General features: G+C 45.1%; 1 pseudogene; it reads right to left on the bottom strand.

The window, feature by feature from the left end:
- Positions 1 to 20,341: 20,341 nt before the first annotated feature.
- LOC109880599 (interleukin-11 receptor subunit alpha-like) overlaps positions 20,342 to 22,898 on the bottom strand; it is a 130,936-nt pseudogene continuing 128,379 nt past the window's right edge.

Here is a 22,898-nt window from a genome sequence, read left to right on the forward strand (position 1 = left end):
TTCCCTCAGCCCATCCCATCTATCTCTGCTGGCCACCCACTTCGTGTTTCTACGCAACACATATCTTTCAACTATGCTGTGATGTTTAACATACAATTTCAATCTATCTAATCGAATAAAATCTACAGATTGCCTGTTGAAGATGAATAGGTTTTCCAAGGAGTATTAGTATATTAGTAATTGACTGAACCGGTCTCTCCAGATCTCCTAACAGTATTATTTCTAGGGTCAATTTTAGATCAATGTTCTGCATTTTCAGCCATTCCTGAACAGGCTACCTGAGGGCAATACCAAAATAAATGGTCTATTGATTCTGTTATATTATATTTGATATTATGTGTTGTATTATATGTTATATATGATATTATATATTATATATGTTATATTATATATGATATATATGATATTATATATTATATATGTTATATTATATATGTTATATATGATATTATATATTATATATGTTATATTATATATGTTATATATGATATTATATATTATATATGTTATGTTATATATGATATTATATATTATATATGTTATGTTATATATGATATTATATATTATATATGTTATATATGATATTATATATTATATATGTTATATATGATATTATATATTATATATGTTATATATGATATTATATATGTTATATGATATATTATATATGATATTATATGTTATATTATATATTATATATGTTATATATGATATTATATATGTTATTATATATTATATATGATATTATACATTATATATGTTATTATATATTATATATGTTATTATATATTATATATGTTATATATGATATTATATATGTTATTATATATTATATATGTTATATATGATATTATATATGTTATTATATATTATATATGATATTATATATTATATATGTTATTATATATTATATATGTTATTATATATTATATATGTTATTATATATTATATATGTTATTATATATTATATATGATATTATATATTATATATGTTATATTATATATGTTATTATATATTATATATGTTATATTATATATGATATTATATATTATATATGTTATTATATATGTTATTATATATTATATATGATATTATATATTATATATGTTATATTATATATGTTATTATATATTATATATGATATTATATATTATATATGTTATGTTATATATGATATTATATATTATATATGTTATATTATATATGATATTATATGTTGTATTATATATTATATATGTTATATTATATGTTGTATTATATATTATATATGTTATATTATATATGATATATATGATATTATATATTATATATGTTATATTATATATGTTATATATGATATTATATATTATATATGTTATATTATATATGTTATATATGATATTATATATTATATATGTTATGTTATATATGATATTATATATTATATATGTTATATTATATTTGATATTATGTGTTGTATTATATATTATATATGATATTATATATTATATATGTTATGTAATGTTATATATTATGTTATATTATATATTATGTTATATTATATATTATGTTATATTATATATTATGTTATATTATATATTATGTATTATATGGTATATTATATATTATGTATTATATGGTATATTATATATTATGTATTATATGGTATATTATATATTATGTATTATATGGTATATTATATATTATGTATTATATGGTATATTATATATTATGTATTATATGGTATATTATATATTATATGTTGTGTTATATATTATGTGTTACGGTTTTCTTCTGGTGAAAGAGAGGACCAAAATGCAGCGTGGTTCTCTTTATACATCTTTAATGAAAGATGAAAATGATGAACAATATACAAAACAAGAAACGTGAAAAACCATAACAGCCCTATCTAGTGCAACAAACACAGAGACAGGAACAAATCACCCACGAAATACTCAAAGAATATGGCTGCTTAAATATGGTTCCCAATCAGAGACAACGATAAACACCTGCCTCTGATTGAGAACCACTCCAGGCAACCATAGACTTATCCAGAATGCTATACTAAACACAACCCCATTAATCTACAAAACCCCTAGACAAGACAAACACATAAATCACCCGTCACACCCTGGCCTAACCACAATAATAAATAAAACAAAAAATACTAAAGGCCAGGGCGTGACAGTACCCCCCCCCCCCCAAAGGTTCTGACTCCCGGCCGCACACCTAAACCCATAGGGGAGGGTCTGGGTGGGCATCCACGGTGGCGGCTCTGGCGCTGGACGTGGACCCCACTCCATCATAGTCTTTGTCAACCTCCTTAGCGTCCTTAGATTGGCGACCCTCGCCGTCATCCTTGGCCTACTAATCTTAACAAAGGGCCCCACTGGACTGAGGGGCAGCTCCGGACTGAGGGGCAGCTCCAGACTGAGGGGCAGCTCCAGACTGAGGGGTAGCTCAAGACTGAGGGGCAGCTCGGGACTGAGAGGTAGCTCGGGACTGAGGGGTAGCTCGGGACTGAGGGGTAGCTCGGGACTGAGGGGTAGCTCGGGACTGAGGGGTAGCTCGGGACTGAGGGGTAGCTCGGGACTGAGGGGTAGCTCAGGCCTGAGGGGTAGCTCGGGACTGAGGGGTAGCTCGGGACTGAGGGGTAGCTCGGGACTGAGGGGTAGCTCGGGACTGAGGGGTAGCTCGGGACTGAGGGGTAGCTCGGGACTGAGGGGTAGCTCAAGACTGAGGGGTAGCTCAGGACTGAGAGGAAGCTCAGGCAGGTTGACGGCTCTGGCAGATCCTGGCTGAATGGCGGTTCTGGCAGATCCTGGCTGACTGGCGGATCCTGGCTGAATGGCAGGTCCTGGCTGACTGGCGGATCCTGGCCGACTGGCGGATCCTGGCCGACTGGCGGATCCTGGCCGACTGGCGGCTCTGGAAGATCCTGGCCGACTGGCGGCTCTGGCAGATCCTGGCCGACTGGCGTTTCTGGCTGCATCATAGCCTTTGTCAACCTCCTTAGCGTCCTTAGATTGGCGACCCTCACCGTCGTCCTTGGCCTACTAATCTTAACAAAGGGCCCCACTGGACTGAGGGGCAGCTCCGGACTGAGGGGCAGCTCCAGACTGAGGGGCAGCTCCAGACTGAGGGGTAGCTCAAGACTGAGGGGCAGCTCGGGACTGAGAGGTAGCTCGGGACTGAGGGGTAGCTCGGGACTGAGGGGTAGCTCGGGACTGAGGGGTAGCTCGGGACTGAGGGGTAGCTCAAGACTGAGGGGTAGCTCAGGACTGAGAGGAAGCTCAGGCAGGTTGACGGCTCTGGCAGATCCTGGCTGAATGGCGGTTCTGGCAGATCCTGGCTGACTGGCGGATCCTGGCTGAATGGCAGGTCCTGGCTGACTGGCGGATCCTGGCCGACTGGCGGATCCTGGCCGACTGGCGGATCCTGGCCGACTGGCGGCTCTGGAAGATCCTGGCCGACTGGCGGCTCTGGCAGATCCTGGCCGACTGGCGTTTCTGGCTGCATCATAGCCTTTGTCAACCTCCTTAGCGTCCTTAGATTGGCGACCCTCACCGTCGTCCTTGGCCTACTAATCTTAACAAAGGGCCCCACTGGACTGAGGGGCAGCTCCGGACTGAGGGGCAGCTCCAGACTGAGGGGCAGCTCCAGACTGAGGGGTAGCTCAAGACTGAGGGGCAGCTCGGGACTGAGAGGTAGCTCGGGACTGAGGGGTAGCTCGGGACTGAGGGGTAGCTCGGGACTGAGGGGTAGCTCGGGACTGAGGGGTAGCTCGAGACTGAGGGGTAGCTCGGGCCTGAGGGGTAGCTCGGGACTGAGGGGTAGCTCGGGACTGAGGGGTAGCTCGGGACTGAGGGGTAGCTCGGGACTGAGGGGTAGCTCGGGACTGAGGGGTAGCTCAAGACTGAGGGGTAGCTCAGGACTGAGAGGAAGCTCAGGCAGGTTGACGGCTCTGGCAGATCCTGGCTGAATGGCGGTTCTGGCAGATCCTGGCTGACTGGCGGATCCTGGCTGAATGGCAGGTCCTGGCTGACTGGCGGATCCTGGCCGACTGGCGGATCCTGGCCGACTGGCGGATCCTGGCCGACTGGCGGATCCTGGCCGACTGGCGGCTCTGGAAGATCCTGGCCGACTGGCGGCTCTGGCAGATCCTGGCCGACTGGCGTTTCTGGCTGCATCATAGCCTTTGTCAACCTCCTTAGCGTCCTTAGATTGGCGACCCTCACCGTCGTCCTTGGCCTACTAATCTTAACAAAGGGCCCCACTGGACTGAGGGGTAGCTCGGGACTGAGGGGTAGCTCGGAACTGAGGGGTAGCTCAAGACTGAGGGGTAGCTCAAGACTGAGAGGAAGCTCAGGCAGGTTGACGGTTCTGGCAGATCCTGGCTGACTGGCGGATCCTGGCTGAATGGCGGATCCTGGCCAACTGGCGGCTCTGGCAGATCCTGGCCGACTGGCGGCTCTGGCAGATCCTGGCCGACTGGCGGCTCTGGCAGATCCTGGCCGACTGGCGGCTCTGGCAGATCCTGGCCGACTGGCGGCTCTGGCAGATCCTGGCCGACTGGCGGCTCTGTCAGATCCTGGCCGACTGGCGGCTCTGGCAGATCCTGGCCGACTGGCGTTTCTGGCTGCTCCATGCTGACAGATGGGAGGCTACGGCTGCTCATGACAGGCGGGAGACTCCGGCAGCGCTGGACAGGCGGGAGACTCCGGCAGCGCTGGACAGGCGGGAGACTCCGGCAGCGCTGGACAGGCGGGAGACTCCGGCAGCGCTGGACAGGCGGGAGACTCCGGCAGCGCTGGACAGGCGGGAGACTCCGGCAGCGCTGGACAGGCGGGAGACTCCGGCAGCGCTGGACAGGCGGGAGACTCCGGCAGCGCTGGACAGGCGGGAGACTCCGGCAGCGCTGGACAGGCGGGAGACTCCGGCAGCGCTGGACAGGCGGGAGACTCCGGCAGCGCTGGACAGGCGGGAGACTCCGATAGCGCAGTAGAGGAGGAAGGCTCTGGCAGTGCTGGACAGGCGAGGCGCACTGTAGGCCTGATGCGTGGTGCTGGCACTGGTGGTACTGGGCCGAGGACACGCACAGGAAGCCTGGTGCCGGGAGCTGCCACCGGAGGGCTGGTGCGTGGAGGTGGTACTGGATAGACCGGACCGTGCAGGCACACTGGAGCTCTTGAGCACCGAGCCTGCCCAACCTTACCTGGCTCGATTCCCACTCTAGCCCGGCCGATACGAGGAGCTAGTATGCACCGCACCGGGCTATGCACCTACACTGGAGACACCGTGCGCACCACGGTAAGCACAGGAAGTTGGCGCAGGTCTCCTACCTGGCGTCGCCATACTCCCTGTGAGCCCCCCCAAGAAATGTTTGGGGCTGACTCTCGGGCTTCCATCCGCATCGCCGTGCTGCCTCCTCATACCAGCGCCTCTCCGCTTTTTCCGCCTCCAGCTCTTCTTTGGGGCGGCGATATTCTCCAGGCTGTGCCCAGGGTCCTTTACCATCCAATATCTCCTCCCATGTCCAGAAATCCGGATTTCGCTGCTCCTGTTGCCGCTGCCAGTCACCACGCCACTTGGTCCTGTTGTGGTGGGTGATTCTGTTATGCTTTTCTTGCGGTGAAGGAGAGGAGGACCAAAATGCAGCGTGGTAATTGTGATACATATTTAATAAACGAATAAACCCGAACAATACAGAACAAGAAACGTAACGTGAAACAATCTGGTGCAAACAAACACAGAGACAGGAACAATCACCCACGAAACACTCAAAGAATATGGCTGCCTAAATATGGTTCCCAATCAGAGACAACGAATAAACACCTGCCTCTGATTGAGAACCACTCCAGACAGCCATAGACCTCTGACTCAATCCCCTCTCATTCAGCCCCCCTTTACAATAGAAGCATCAGACAAGGTTCTAAAGACTGTTGACTTCTAGTGGAAGCCTTAGGAAGTGCAACATTACCAATATCCCACTGTATCTTCAATAAAAGCTGAGTTGAAAATCGACCAACCTCAGATTTTCCACTTCCTGGTTGGATTTCTTCTCAGGTTTCTGCCTGCCATATGAGTTCTGTTATACTCACAGACATCATTCAAACAGTTTTAGAAACTTCAGAGTGTTTTCCATCCTTATATACTAATAATATGCATATTCTAGCTTTCATGGCTTTGTAGCAGGCCGTTTACTCTGGGCATGCTTTTCATCCGGACGTGAAAATACTGCCCCCTACCCCAAAGAAGTTAAAACTGGGGTCAAGTGCAGCAGTTTCTGAGAGCACATGATTATATTCCATTCTGTGGAACTTCCTGTCCATTGATTAACATAGGGTGTCCATCAACTCTGTCACATGTCCTGTGGTTACATTTGCTTCTCTCTGGCGGCTGGCTGTGATTGGCTGCAGACCCTTACACAGGAGTATCATTTTTGAGGCTGTTACATAGCTGAAAAGAGAGAACAGTAACTTATTAGTTCAGGTTCATGTTTTGTCTACTGATACTACATTCTCATCTACTGCTCATATAATAGATATAATACTGGATTAAATAATGATGTAGTAATAACTGCTTACTGTACCTCTCTCCACTGATCTCCACAGTGACCTGCTCAAAGGGTTCCAGGACTCCTCCTCCACCACCTCCCATTTCTCTTGGGTCAGAGCATCAACAGGGGCATTGACAATGGCCAGGGTAGAGATGGTGGCATCCTTAGACTCAGGAAACCGCTTCAACATATAAAATGGCAAACTGCAGTAACGTTTTGGACTCTTTCCCGCACTGAAGCCTGTGTGCTCTCGTACAGTTGTGGAATAAGGGTTTTCCTGCTTGGAATTGTGTACATTGGATTTAGACTATTGCTATAATTTCTAAAAACCTCTGTCCTCCACGATAAAAAATGGCTGGAAATCGGTGTCAATCATTTTAGCCAATGCAATATCAATTTGGTCTTGTTTTGCTACAGACACAGACTTTGGCATGAGCTGGACCATAGAAGAGTGTGTGACTGACTGTGAGTGAGTCGGCTCGGCCTTGCCTCACGCATCTTTAGTTCATTGGCTAATTAATTGATCCTGCTTTGTAGTAACAGACAGAGAAGCAGACTGGGCTGTCGACAGAGAAGCAGACAGACTGGGCTGTTCAGAGAAGCAGAGACTGGGCTGTTCAGAGAAGCAGACACGACTGGGCTGTTCAGAGAAGCAGACAGACTGGGCTGTTCAGAGAAGCAGACAGACTGGGCTGTTCAGAGAAGCAGACAGACTGGGCTGTCCAGAGAAGCAGACAGACTGGGCTGTCCAGAGAAGCAGACAGACTGGGCTGTCCAGAGAAGCAGACAGACTGGGCTGTTCAGAGAAGCAGACAGACTGGGCTGTTCAGAGAAGCAGACAGACTGGGCTGTTCAGAGAAGCAGACAGACTGGGCTGTTCAGAAAAGCAGACAGACTGGGCTGTTCAGAGAAGCAGACAGACTGGGCTGTTCAGAGAAGCAGACAGACTGGGCTGTTCAGAAAAGCAGACAGACTGGGCTGTTCAGAGAAGCAGACAGACTGGGCTGTTCAGAGAAGCAGACAGACTGGGCTGTTCAGAGAAGCAGACAGACTGGGCTGTTCAGAGAAGCAGACAGACGGGGCTGTTCAGAGAAGCAGAGAGACTGGGCTGTTCAGAGAAGCAGACAGACTGGGCTGTTCAGAGAAGCAGACAGACTGGGCTGTTCAGAGAAGCAGAGAGACTGGGCTGTTCAGAGAAGCAGACAGACTGGGCTGTTCAGAGAAGCAGACAGACTGGGCTGTTCAGAGAAGCAGAGAGACTGGGCTGTTCAGAGAAGCAGAGAGACTGGGCTGTTCAGAGAAGCAGACAGACTGGGCTGTTCAGAGAAGCAGACAGACTGGGCTGTTCAGAGAAGCAGAGAGACTGGGCTGTTCAGAGAAGCAGACAGACTGGGCTGTTCAGAGAAGCAGACAGACTGGGCTGTTCAGAGAAGCAGACAGACTGGGCTGTTCAGAGAAGCAGAGAGACTGGGCTGTTCAGAGAAGCAGAGAGACTGGGCTGTTCAGAGAAGCAGAGAGACTGGGCTGTTCAGAGAAGCAGACAGACTGGGCTGTTCAGAGAAGCAGAGAGACTGGGCTGTTCAGAGAAGCAGAGAGACTGGGCTGTTCAGAGAAGCAGAGAGACTGGGCTGTTCAGAGAAGCAGAGAGACTGGGCTGTTCAGAGAAGCAGAGAGACTGGGCTGTTCAGAGAAGCAGACAGACTGGGCTGTTCAGAGAAGCAGAGAGACTGGGCTGTTCAGAGAAGCAGAGAGACTGGGCTGTTCAGAGAAGCAGAGAGACTGGGCTGTCCAGAGAAGCAGACCGACTGGGCTGTCCAGAGAAGCAGACAGACTGGGCTGTCCAGAGAAGCAGACAGACTGGGCTGTTCAGAGAAGCAGACAGACTGGGCTGTCCAGAGAAGCAGACAGACTGGGCTGTCCAGAGAAGCAGACAGACTGGGCTGTTCAGAGAAGCAGACAGACTGGGCTGTCCAGAGAAGCAGACAGACTGGGCTGTCCAGAGAAGCAGACAGACTGGGCTGTTCAGAGAAGCAGACAGACTGGGCTGTCCAGAGAAGCAGACAGACTGGGCTGTTCAGAGAAGCAGACAGACTGGGCTGTCCAGAGAAGCAGACAGACTGGGCTGTCCAGAGAAGCAGACAGACTGGGCTGTTCAGAGAAGCAGACAGACTGGGCTGTTCAGAGAAGCAGACAGACTGGGCTGTCCAGAGAAGCAGACAGACTGGGCTGTTCAGAGAAGCAGACAGACTGGGCTGTCCAGAGAAGCAGACAGACTGGGCTGTTCAGAGAAGCAGACAGACTGGGCTGTTCAGAGAAGCAGACAGACTGGGCTGTTCAGAGAAGCAGACAGACTGGGCTGTCCAGAGAAGCAGACAGACTGGGCTGTCCAGAGAAGCAGACAGACTGGGCTGTCCAGAGAAGCAGACAGACTGGGCTGTCCAGAGAAGCAGACAGACTGGGCTGTTCAGAGAAGCAGACAGACTGGGCTGTTCAGAGAAGCAGACAGACTGGGCTGTTCAGAGAAGCAGACAGACTGGGCTGTCCAGAGAAGCAGACAGACTGGGCTGTTCAGAGAAGCAGACAGACTGGGCTGTCCAGAGAAGCAGAGAGACTGGGCTGTCCAGAGAAGCAGACAGACTGGGCTGTCCAGAGAAGCAGACAGACTGGGCTGTCCAGAGAAGCAGACAGACTGGGCTGTCCAGAGAAGCAGACAGACTGGGCTGTCCAGAGAAGCAGACAGACTGGGCTGTTCAGAGAAGCAGACAGACTGGGCTGTTCAGAGAAGCAGACAGACTGGGCTGTCCAGAGAAGCAGAGAGACTGGGCTGTCCAGAGAAGCAGAGAGACTGGGCTGTTCAGAGAAGCAGACAGACTGGGCTGTTCAGAGAAGCAGACAGACTGGGCTGTCCAGAGAAGCAGAGAGACTGGGCTGTCCAGAGAAGCAGAGAGACTGGGCTGTCCAGAGAAGCAGACAGACTGGGCTGTTCAGAGAAGCAGAGAGACTGGGCTGTCCAGAGAAGCAGAGAGACTGGGCTGTCCAGAGAAGCAGAGAGACTGGGCTGTCCAGAGAAGCAGACAGACTGGGCTGTTCAGAGAAGCAGAGAGACTGGGCTGTCCAGAGAAGCAGAGAGACTGGGCTGTCCAGAGAAGCAGACAGACTGGGCTGTCCAGAGAAGCAGAGAGACTGGGCTGTCCAGAGGGGTAAATTTAATCACTTTTGGATGTCAACCCTTTCGATTTAAACAAAACTTTCTGTTTTCCCATAAAATAAATGGTCAGAAAGTGTCTTTTTTCCCCCTGAATAACCAAAACATTCAGGAGATACAGGTTCTGAAAGAAGAAGACCCATGTTGCATACTTCACCATTGTACACTTTGTGAGTGACGGGCCTACAACCCAGTATAGGTCTAAAAAATGATTTCTACTATCTCTCCACCCTTCCCTTTCAAATGGGCTTCCAGAGAGTAACGTGGAATTTTCTAGAAGCCGGACATGGAAAACGCCCAGCTGATGGGGTAGGAGCCGATGGATGGAATTGTGGCACAAAGCAAGGACCTCCCAAATGGAAAAAACTGAATTTGAGGAATGGTCAAAAGATCAGTCAGCTGTCATGCTCTTATATATCTCAGAGGAGGAGATGGAGAGCATCGAGGTCCTACTACCAGATCACATGGAGACGATCCGTGGGACAATGAAGATACATCAGGTAATAGCTGTGGATTATTTTATGTTGAATCTCACATTTGTTATACAAACATATTATCACTACACTATGTGTCACTAGACTATGCTATCATTACATATTCCGAATGTGCATAACTTTTTGAATTTCCTGTGTTTCCAGATGGTCACCGACAGTCCAGGGGAGATAACTTAGAGGATACTCAGTTGCTGCTGTTCCTTTCCACATCACGGTATCTGTTTCAGCCCACAGACAATGACTCTGGTTGAAAAAACAGAGGCAGACCAAGATGGAAAATTCAACTCATCTCACAGCACCGTCCAGCCCATTGAAGAGCTAAGTGAAGCAATGATTGGAAAGTGGTGTGTGGTGGAGTAGGACCAGGACGTTTACCCTGGTATCGTGCAAGACGTTCACGCAGAGAGTGGTGCTCTTGTGAAAACCATGAGTCGCGTTGGCCCCAACCATTTTTTTAGGCCAATGAGAGACATCATACGGTAAAGACCACAGCATGTGCTTGGACATGTCCCGGAGCTCCATCCAGTGACCAAAAGGCATATGGAGCTGGATTCCTTGGTCTGGGAGGAACATAGCTCTCTTTCTAAGCTGTAGACACACCTGGAAACTCACTATACAGTACATACAAAGCAGGGCATAGAAATCAGACATTAAATAAAACGTGTTGGTGTCAATGAACTCTTCCCTCTATATATGTGCTAGAATTTCTAGTTGTAGCATCTAAGTGTAGTCAAGGACAACACATTGTTCTCATGTTGACAAGGTGCTAGTTCCAGTGTTTTGAATCTTACTTTATCTTATATTAATTTACATGTTTAACAATGATTGTTGTTCAAAATGTTTGGAATATTTTGTTTTCATATGTTCTTTTTACATAGATGTCATTTCCACCACACCTTGTCATTTCCACCACACCTTGTCATTTCCACCACACCTTGTCATTTCCACCACACCTTGTCATTTCCACCACACCTTGTCATTTCCACCACACCTTGTCATTTCCACCACACCTTGTCATTTCCACCACACCTTGTCATTTCCACCACACCTTGTCATTTCCACCACACCTTGTCATTTCCACCACACCTTGTCATTTCCACCACACCTTGTCATTTCCACCACACCTTGTCATTTCCACCACACCTTGTCATTTCCACCACACCTTGTCATTTCCACCACACCTTGTCATTTCCACCACACCTTGTCATTTCCACCACACCTTGTCATTTCCACCACACCTTGTCATTTCCACCACACCTTGTCATTTCCACCACACCTTGTCATTTCCACCACACCTTGTCATTTCCACCACACCTTGTCATTTCCACCACACCTTGTCATTTCCACCACACCTTGTCATTTCCACCACACCATGTCATTTCCACCACACCTTGTCATTTCCACCACACCTTGTCATTTCCACCACACCTTGTCATTTCCACCACACCTTGTCATTTCCACCACACCTTGTCATTTCCACCACACCTTGTCATTTCCATCACACCTTGTCATTTCCACCACACCTTGTCATTTCCACCACACCATGTCATTTCCACCACACCATGTCATTTCCACCACACCTTGTCATTTCCACCACACCTTGTCATTTCCACCACACCTTGTCATTTCCACCACACCTTGTCATTTCCACCACACCTTGTCATTTCCACCACACCTTGTCATTTCCACCACACCTTGTCATTTCCACCACACCTTGTCATTTCCACCACACCTTGTCATTTCCACCACACCATGTCATTTCCACCACACCATGTCATTTCCACCACACCTTGTCATTTCCACCACACCTTGTCATTTCCACCACACCTTGTCATTTCCACCACACCTTGTCATTTCCATCACACCTTGTCATTTCCACCACACCTTGTCATTTCCACCACACCTTGTCATTTCCACCACACCTTGTCATTTCCATCACAACCCATATTTTTGAGGTAAATGAGTATATTCTGTATAATTTATCTATATTGATTTGTTTTAGATATTGAAATCATATCGTTGTGGTCATCATCTCACTAAAAGGTTGGGTGGAAATCATATCGTTGTGGTCATCATCTCACTAAAAGGTTGGGTGGAAATCATATCGTTGTGGTCATCATCTCACTAAAAGGTTGGGTGGAAATCATATCGTTGTGGTCATCATCTCACTAAAAGGTTGGGTGGAAATCATATCGTTGTGGTCATCATCTCACTAAAAGGTTGGGTGGAAATCATATCGTTGTGGTCATCATCTCACTAAAAGGTTGGGTGGAAATCATATCGTTGTGGTCATCATCTCACTAAAAGGTGGGGTGGAAATGTCTTATTTTTCATGAAAAATGTTTTGTCACCAAGGCAGGTTTATAGAGTCAGGCGTCGTGTTGAATTATTAATATTAGGAAAACCTTAAAAATCCCTTAAAAGAATATTCAATACAAGTTCATGTACAAATTTACAAGAAATTCTTTATACATCAATTGAATGATATTTCATTTTCAACTAAAATGGATGTTTAATGATGTGCTGGAAATGACATTTGTCTATGGCTGTCTGGGAAAAAGGACAAAAATATATAAATTCCTGTATAGTACGATCGCAGCCATTATCAGATATAGTTTCTAGACAAATCAAAGACAAGTACAATACTGGTAAAATGGTGTTTGAATAAGTTTTAATTTCTGAAAGTTTGCACGGTCAAAGTGCTCAATCACCCAAATACAGGGCGGTGTCATTTCAAACCTAGAAACAGAGTTCATAGAATGGACCCTTCAGAGAACTGTAATGTAGCTGGTGCACCATTGAAATTGAAATGTGTACTTCTAATTACTACCACAAAGATGCCCGCCGGTCCACCCACCATCGACTGTCAACTTAAATGGTCTACCAGATATATATTTCCAGGATTTCAATAGGTGTCCTATGGAGGCTTGATTTCTGGTAAGAAATTAGATTTTTGACAACCATGATTGTAAGCTTTTAAATGATATCAACCTCAACCATGTATCTTTTCGAGTGATGAAGACGACTGTCTCATGGTATGGTGGGCTATGCAGAATAGATCAACTTCAACCATGTATCTTTTCGAGTGATGAAGACGACTGTCTCATGGTATGGTGGGCTATGCAGAATAGATCAACTTCAACCATGTATCTTTTCGAGTGATGAAGACGACTGTCTCATGGTATGGTGGGCTATGCAGAATAGATCAACTTCAACCATGTATCTTTTCGAGTGATGAAGACGACTGTCTCATGGTATGGTGGGCTATGCAGAATAGATCAACTTCAACCATGTATCTTTTCGAGTGATGAAGACGACTGTCTCATGGTATGGTGGGCTATGCAGAATAGATCAACTTCAACCATGTATCTTGTCGAGTGATGAAGACGACTGTCTCATGGTATGGTGGGCTATGCAGAATAGATCAACCTCAACCATGTATCTTTTCGAGTGATGAAGACGACTGTCTCATGGTATGGTGGGCTATGCAGAATAGATCAACCTTAACCATGTATCTTTTCGAGTGATGAAGACGACTGTCTCATGGTATGGTGGGCTATGCAGAATAGATCAACCTCAACCATGTATCTTTTCGAGTGATGAAGACGACTGTCTCATGGTATGGTGGGCTATGCAGAATAGATCAACTTCAACCATGTATCTTTTCGAGTGATGAAGACGACTGTCTCATGGTATGGTGGGCTATGCAGAATAGATCAACCTCAACCATGTATCTTTTCGAGTGATGAAGACGACTGTCTCATGGTATGGTGGGCTATGCAGAATAGATCAACCTTAACCATGTATCTTTTCGAGTGATGAAGACGACTGTCTCATGGTATGGTGGGCTATGCAGAATAGATCAACTTCAACCATGTATCTTTTCGAGTGATGAAGACGACTGTCTCATGGTATGGTGGGCTATGCAGAATAGATCAACCTCAACCATGTATCTTTTCGAGTGATGAAGACGACTGTCTCATGGTATGGTGGGCTATGCAGAATAGATCAACTTCAACCATGTATCTTTTCGAGTGATGAAGACGACTGTCTCATGGTATGGTGGGCTATGCAGAATAGATCAACTTTGAGCACTTTTATCTCTTAATAAATTAATAAATGAAGTGAACATTTCCTGTTTGTTAGTTTGTTGTTTTGAAGCTACACATCTGTTACATGTAAAACACAAATAAATACAAGTTTAGGCAGAATTTATGCATCTGGTTTAGCTAACTAGCTGTGAATGTAGCTGCTGCTGCTGAGGGGTATACTACAAAGTAGGATCAATTAATTAGCCAATTAACTAAAGATGCGTGAGGCAGGGCCGAGCTGACTCACTCACAGTCAGAGAAGCAGACAGAGAAGATGAAACTGGCTCTCATGAGGACCGCCACAGGAATGGAAGACCCAGAGTTACCTCTGCTGCAGAGGTTAAGTTCATTAGAGTTACCAGACTCAGAAATTGCAGCCCAAATTCATGCTTCACAGAGCTCAAGTAACAGACACATCTCAGCGTCAACTGTTCAGAGGAGAATCAGGCCTTCGTGGTCGAATTGCTGCAAAGAAATCACTACTAAAGGACATCAATAATAAGAAGAGACTTGCTTGGGCCAAGAAACATGAGCAATTGACATTAGACAGGTGGAAATCTGTCCTTTGGTCTGATGAGTCCAAATTTAAGATTTCTGGTTCTTCTGGTGTCTTTGTGAGACGCAGAGTAGGTGAACTGATGATCTCCGCATGTGTGGTTCCCACCGTGAAGCATGGAGGAAGTGTGATGTGTGGGGCTGCTTTGCTGGTAACACTGTCTTTATTCATTTAGAATTCAAGGCACACTTAACCAGCATGGCTACCACAGCATTCTGCAGCGATACGCCATCCCATCTGGTTCGCGCTAGTGAGGTTGTCATTTGCTTTTCAACAGGACAATGACCCAACACACCTCCAGGCTGTGTAAGGGTTATTTGACCAAAAAGAAGAGTGATTGAGTGCTGCATCAGATGACCTGGCCTCCGCAATCACCCGACCTCGACCCAATTGAGATAGTTTGGGATGTGTTGGACCGCAGAGTGAAGGAAAAGCAGCCAACAAGTGCTCAGCATATGTGGGAACTCCTTCAAGACTGTTGGAAAAGCATTCCAGGTGAAGCTGGTTGAGAGAATGCCAAGAGTGTGCAAAGCTGTCATCAAGGCAAAGGGTGACTACTTTGAAGAATCAAAAATATATTTTGATTTGTTTAACACTTTTTTGGTTACTACCCTGTCTTTGAACCCCGTTCCGCTAGTGGAACCCCTCGCCAACAGCCAATGAAATTGCAGGGCGCCAAATTCAATCATCAATCAAATTTCTCAAACATACAAGTGTTAGGCACCATTTTAAAGATATCATTCTCGTTAATCCAGCCACATTGTCTGATTTCAAAAAGGCTTTACAGCGAAAGCTCCACAAACGATTATGTTAGGTCACCACCAAGTCACAGAAAAACACAGCAATTTTTCCAGCCTAAGAGAGTTCTCACAAAAAGCAGAAATATAGATAAAATTAATCACTAACCTTTGATGATCTTCATCAGATGACACTCATAGGACATCATGTTACACAATACATGTATGTTTTATTCAATAAAGTGAATATTTATATCCAAAAATCAAATTTCACATTGGTGTGTTATGTTCAGTAGTTCCAAAACATTTTGCAGAGAGCCACATCAATTCACAGAAATACTCAATAATAATAACAATAAATGTTGAGGAAAATACATTCATCAGAATGCACTCCAAGTAACCCCAGTTCCACAATAAATGTTTGATTTGTTTCGATGAAGTTCATCATTTATGTCCAAACACCTCCTTTTGTTCATGCATTTAGTAAACAAATCGAAACTCACGAGGAGCGGGCAAGTACAGCGGAAATGTCGGAAGAATATTCCAAGAAGTTATATTACTGGTCGTAGAAACATATCAAACGATGTATAGAATCAATCTTTAGGATGTTTTTATCATAAATGTTCAATAATGTACCAACCGGAGAATTCCTTTGTCTGTAGAAAATCAATGGAACGAGAGGCAACTTTCTCATGACTGCGTGTCACGAGCCCGTGGCTGCCAGACCTCTGACTCATTCAAGCCTGAAACAACAGTCTTAAGATGGTTGACATCTAGTGGAAGCCTTAGGAAGTGCAACATGACCAATATCCCACTGTATCTTCAATAGGGGCTGAGTTGAAAAAACTACAAACCTCAGATTTCCCACTTCCTGTTTGGATTTTTTCTCAGGTTTTTGCCTGCCATACGAGCTCTGTTATACTCACAGACATCATTCAACAGTTTTAGAAACATCAGAGTGTTTTCTATCCAATACTACCAATATTACTAATACTACTAATATGCATATATTAGCATTTGGGACTGAATAGGAGGCAGTTTACTCTGGGCACGCTTTTCATCCAAAAGTGAAAATGCTGCCCCCTAGCCCAAACAGGCTACTTGATTCCATATGTGTTATTTGATAGTTTTGATGTCTTCACTATTATTCTACAATGTAGAAAATAGTTTAAAAATAAAACTTGAATGAATAGGTGTGTCCAAACGTTTGACCTGTACTACATGTGTACTTCAATCAATAGCCTTTTATCATAGACAGATACGTTTCATGTCTCTGACATCTTCAATTAATAGCCTACATTTTTTTCTGCTATTGGTACCTCTATTGTCTAATCTCTTTCCTCTCCTCCTCCAGGAAGCCACAAGCCTTTTGCTCCAGTCATTACCACCATTAAGGTGCTATTGATGCATCCCTTTATCGTGCATTATTTCTGACACGTATATTCTGTTTGTCAGACAATTTTATTTATTTATTTTACCTTTATTTAACTAGGCAAGTCAGTTAAGAACAAATTCTTATTTTCAATGACGGCCTAGGAACAGTGGGTTAACTGCCTGTTCAGGGGCAGAACGACAGATTTGTACCTTGTCAGCTAGGGGTTTTGAACTTGCAACCTAGGCTACCCTGCCGCCCCAATGTCGGTGCCACTTCACCAGGTCAAATTCATGGTGTGTGTAAATGTACTCGGTAATTTAAGGGATTCTGATAGTCATTAAGGGCCAAAAGGCTCTGGTCAAAAGGAATTCAGTATGTAGGGAATAGGGTGCCATTATGGTTAGTGCTATCCAGAATCCTTGGGACGTCCCTAACCTAAACTCATTACCCTAACCATACGTTTTACATTTCTACTTTAATGTGGTGATGTCAGTTGGGACTTCGCAAGGATCCCATGTAGACTTTTCCATCCCACAATGCCTCAGCCTCACTCATCTCCTTCACAAAATGGGAGTGATGACTCATTTTACTTCTCCTCCACCGCCTCCCTACTGAACTGCCTCCTCCTCCCTCCCATATCCTCCTCCATCTCCCTCCTCCCGCCCTTATCCTCCTCCCTCCCCCTAGCCTCCTCTCTCCCCCTATCCTCCTCCCTCTCCCTCCTCCTTCCCCTAGCCTCCTCCCTCCCCCTCTTCCTCCTCCATCCCCTTCCCTTCTTCCTCTCCTTCCACTGCTCTCCACTCATTATGTATGAAGCTGAAGGTCCTAGGGAACAGAGCAGTACATTATGTAGCTGAAGGTCCTAGGGAACAGAGCAGTACATTATGTAGCTGAAGGTCCTAGGGAACAGAGCAGTACATTATGAAGCTGAAGGTCCTAGGGAACAGAGCAGTACATTATGTAGCTGAAGGTCCTAGGGAACAGAGCAGTACATTATGTAGCTGAAGGTCCTAGGGAACAGAGCAGTACATTATGTAGCTGAAGGTCCTAGGGAACAGAGCAGTACATTATGTAGCTGAAGGTCCTAGGGAACAGAGCAGTACATTATGTAGCTGAAGGTCCTAGGGAACAGAGCAGTACATTATGTAGCTGAAGGTCCTAGGGAACAGAGCAGTACATTATGTAGCTGAAGGTCCTAGGGAACAGAGCAGTACATTATGTAGCTGAAGGTCCTAGGGAACAGAGCAGTACATTATGTAGCTGAAGGTCCTAGGGAACAGAGCAGTACATTATGAATGTATTTACCATGTGTAAGGACAAGCAGGATGAATATATTTACCATGTGTAAGGACAAGCAGGATGAATATATTTACCATGTGTAAGGACAAGCAGGATGAATATATTTACCATGTGTAAGGACAAGCAGGATGAATATATTTACCATGTGTAAGGACAAGCAGGATGAATATATTTACCATGTGTAAGGACAAGCAGGATGAATATATTTACCATGTGTAAGGACAAGCAGGATGAATATATTTACCATGTGTAAGGACAAGCAGGATGCATATATTTACCATGTGTAAGGACAAGCAGGATGCATATATTTACCATGTGTAAGGACAAGCAGGATGCATATATTTACCATGTGTAAGGACAAGCAGGATGCATATATTTACCATGTGTAAGGACAAGCAGACCTACACATTGTCTTAGAGGAGAGCATAATGGTAAAATATCTACCATGTCCATTGTCTTTCTGCATCAACTGAAATTATCGCAGCTGGTTTTTACAATGTGTGCTAATGCAATATTAATTTTAGCATTTGATTTGTTCAAATATTATTTATTGAATTTGTAACTATTTTATGTTTTAAATAATGTATTTTCATATTGCTATCTTATGTTAAAAAGAGACTGGATTAAACCATTATTTTCCCAAAAATGTGTCTCTGTGGACCTTGGAGCTGTAGCAGGGTGTTGGAGCTGTAGCAGGGTGTTGGAGCTGTAGCAGGGTGTTGGAGCTGTAGCAGGGTGTTGGAGCTGTAGCAGGGTGTTGGAGCTGTAGCAGGGTGTTGGAGCTGTAGCAGGGTGTTGGAGCTGTAGCAGGGTGTTGGAGCTGTAGCAGGGTGTTGGAGCTGTAGCAGGGTGTTGGAGCTGTAGCAGGGTGTTGGAGCTGTAGCAGGGTGTTGGAGCTGTAGCAGGGTGTTGGAGCTGTAGCAGGGTGTTGGAGCTGTAGCAGGGTGTTGGAGCTGTAGCAGGGTGTTGGAGCTGTAGCAGGGTGTTGGAGATGTAGCAGGGTGTTGGAGATGTAGCAGGGTGTTGGAGCTGTAGCAGGGTGTTGGAGCTGTAGCAGGGTGTTGGAGCTGTAGCAGGGTGTTGGAGCTGTAGCAGGGTGTTGGAGCTGTAGCAGGGTGTTGGAGCTGTAGCAGGGTGTTGGAGCTGTAGCAGGGTGTTGGAGCTGTAGCAGGGTGTTGGAGCTGTAGCAGGGTGTTGGAGCTGTAGCAGGGTGTTGGAGCTGTAGCAGGGTGTTGGAGCTGTAGCAGGGTGTTGGAGATGTAGCAGGGTGTTGGAGATGTAGCAGGGTGTTTGAGTCGTATTACACCGGCTCTGATGCTCAAACTGAATGGTGACAGCTTTAGGATTCAGTATGTTATGGAAACTGAATGGTGACAGCTGTAGGACTCAGTATGTTATGGGAACTGAATTGTGACAGCTGTATAATTCAGTATGTTATGGGAACTGAATGGTGACAGCTGTAGGATTCAGTATGTTATGGGAACTGAATGGTGACAGCTGTAGGACTCAGTATGTTATGGAAACTGAATGGTGACAGCTGTAGAATTCAGTTTGTTATGGGAACTGAATGGTGACAGCTGTAGGATTCAGTATGTTATGGGAACTGAATGGTGACAGCTGTAGGATTCAGTATGTTATGGGAACTGAATGGTGACAGCTGTAGGATTCAGTATGTTATGGGAACTGAATGGTGACAGCTGTAGGATTCAGTATGTTATGGGAACTGAATGGTGACAGCTGTAGGATTCAGTATGTTATGGGAACTGAATGGTGACAGCTGTAGGATTCAGTATGTTATGGGAACTGAATGGTGACAGCTGTAGGATTCAGTATGTTATGGAAAATGTTGACTTCCTCTGAGAACATATTGGATAGACATTATCTCACAATTAAAAAAAAGTATGATATTGTGTCTAACCATCTGACTCATTATTATTCAGGATTAATTCAGGACTGTAGTCACAGTAGCATCCACATGTATGTAGAAGTGTTTAGAAACATTCTATCCTTATTTAAAATAAAAGTGACTCCAAAATGACAGAATGCATGATTTACCATCATTATTATTGGGTGATCTAAAACACAAACAAAACAAATAGCAAATGCATCCAACAATAAAAATGTCCCATTTATTTTAGAGCTCACTGTATTTAGGGCACAGGGTGCCAATTGGGATGTATAGGAACAAACACACTGGGACATCTAGTGCATTAGAGCTTCATATCATTGACTGGGGAATGGTGCACAGTGGAACAGCCTCTAAAAACAACAGAATATATACATGAACTACATTTAACTCTGTTGGTTAAGACAGAACACAGAAGAAGCTTCAACAGGATCCATGCATAGGTACTAGCTGGAGAGAACCTTGCAGTCCTCAAAGACACCCAGCGAGGCTTTAACTCTTTAAGTAAAGACACCTTATGTTTCCCATGACTACACAGCGATGTAAAGAACCAACAAATAACATCACTATCACTGTCATTTAGATCAGAATAACGCTGTGGGATGTTGGGAAATGGGACGGAGGAGAACTGATGTCATGCTGGTTGTATCTGAAGTGGTAGAGACCTCTCATAATGGGTGATGGTGACAGTTACTACATCAGGTCCTCTTTCCCAGGTGGGGCCACATCACTTCTGGTGGGGGTCGGGAGAGAGGATAACTGCTCCCAGACCAATGTAACCTCAAGCTACCCACATACACACATTAAGTTATGACATCGTCCTGACACTGTCTGTGACTGGTCAGCATGGAAATGACAGGACTCCTCTTTCTCAACCACTGACCAATAGCAGTAGCCTCGCAGAGTGTTCCTTCTCTTTTTCTGCTGAAGTTAAGAGAATGCCAACCTGTCTATACTGCCAATCGGTCTATAACTTCTCCACAACCTGTCTATAACCTCTTTATAACCTGTTTTTAACCTGTCTATACTGCCAATCGGTCTATATATCGGTAATGCCTTTTGCTTTAGAAAATTGGAAAACTCTGTTTCTTCTTCTCCTCTTTCAGCATTCCATTAGTCACGAGTAATAAAGGACCATCATCAGGAATACAATGTGAACCTTGTTCAGTCAGTCAGTCAGGGGAGGAGACAGACAGATACTAATCCCTCCTTCCTTTGACTTCATGTTTACTGGTGCTGTACTGTCACTGAGGCCCACAGCCAATCAGAAGATGTTGAACTCCAGTGGGAGGAGTCAGTCAGTTGGTCCATCATGTCTATCTATCGGCAGGCAGCGACCAGGCCAAGCACTCACTCCAGATGGGTTGTTGGCAGCGTGGTGAGTCTCCTGGTAGGTTGTGGGTAGCGTGGTGAGTCTCCTGGTAGGTTGTGGGTAGCGTGGTGAGTCTCCTGGTAGGTTGTGGGTAGCGTGGTGAGTCTCCTGGTAGGTTGTGGGTAGCGTGGTGAGTCTCCTGGTAGGTTGTGGGTAGCGTGGTGAGTCTCCTGGTAGGTTGTGGGTAGCGTGGTGAGTCTCCTGGTAGGTTGTGGGTAGTGTGTTGTGGACGCTGCAGACAGCTGGTAGAGGTATGGCCTGGTGGAGAGGAGGGGCCAACCTAGGCTGAGGAGAGAAGGGAGGAGGAGGAAGGAAGTTAAGTTGCAGAGAACAGGAGAGGAAGGAGGAGGAGAAGGAGGAGAGAAGAGAGAAGAAGAGAAGAGAGGAGAGAAGAGGAGGAGAGAAGAGAGGAGGAGGAAAGAGAGGAGAGAGGAGGAGAGAATGGGAGGAGGAAAGAAGAGAGGAGGAGAGAAGAGAGGAGGAGAGAAGAGAGGAGGAGAGAAGAGAGGAGGAGAGAAGAGAGGAGGAGAGAAGAGAGGAGGAGAGAAGAGGACGAAAGAAGAGAGGAGGAGAGGAGGAGGAAAGAAGAGAGGAGGAGGAGAGAAGAGGAGAGGAGGAGGAGAGAAGAAAGGAAGAGAGGAGAAGAGTAGAGGAGGGGATGAGGAGAGAAGAGAAGAGAGGAGGAGAGAAGAGAAGAGAGGAGGAGAGGAGAGAAGAGAAGAGAAGAGAAGAGAAGAGAAGAGAAGAGAAGAGAAGAGAAGAGAAGAGAAGAGAAGAGAAGAGAAGAGAAGAGAAGAGAAGAGAAGAGAAGAGAAGAGAAGAGAAGAGAAGAGAAGAGAAGAGAAGAGAAGAGAAGAGAAGAGAAGAGAAGAGAAGAGAAGAGAAGAGAAGAGAAGAGAGGAGGAGAGGAGAGAAGAGAAGAGAAGAGAGGAGGAGAGGAGAGAAGAGGAGAGAAGAGCGGAGGAGAGAAGAGAGGAGGAGAGGAAAGAGGAGGAGAAAGAGAGGAGAGAAGAGAGGAGGAAAAGAGGAACAACACAGAAATCACCTCATAGTTAAGGTTATAGTCAAAACAATGGCTGCTCACAGTTGTAGTAAAAGTGATACTACAGAGTTACTGGTTTATAGTAACAGCTCTGGTGGACGTTCCTGCAGTCTAACCATCTGACTCATTATTATTCAGGATTAATTCAGGACTAGCTGTAGTCACAGTAGCATCTACATGTATGTAGATGTAGAAACATTCTATCCTTATTTAAAATAATAAAAGGCCACAGAAGATTTCTGGGTTCTTTAATTTCAGCTCATGAAACATGGGACCAACACT

Source organism: Oncorhynchus kisutch, linkage group LG23, assembly GCF_002021735.2.
Source record: "Oncorhynchus kisutch isolate 150728-3 linkage group LG23, Okis_V2, whole genome shotgun sequence".
In the NCBI taxonomy this organism is placed as follows: domain Eukaryota; kingdom Metazoa; phylum Chordata; class Actinopteri; order Salmoniformes; family Salmonidae; genus Oncorhynchus; species Oncorhynchus kisutch.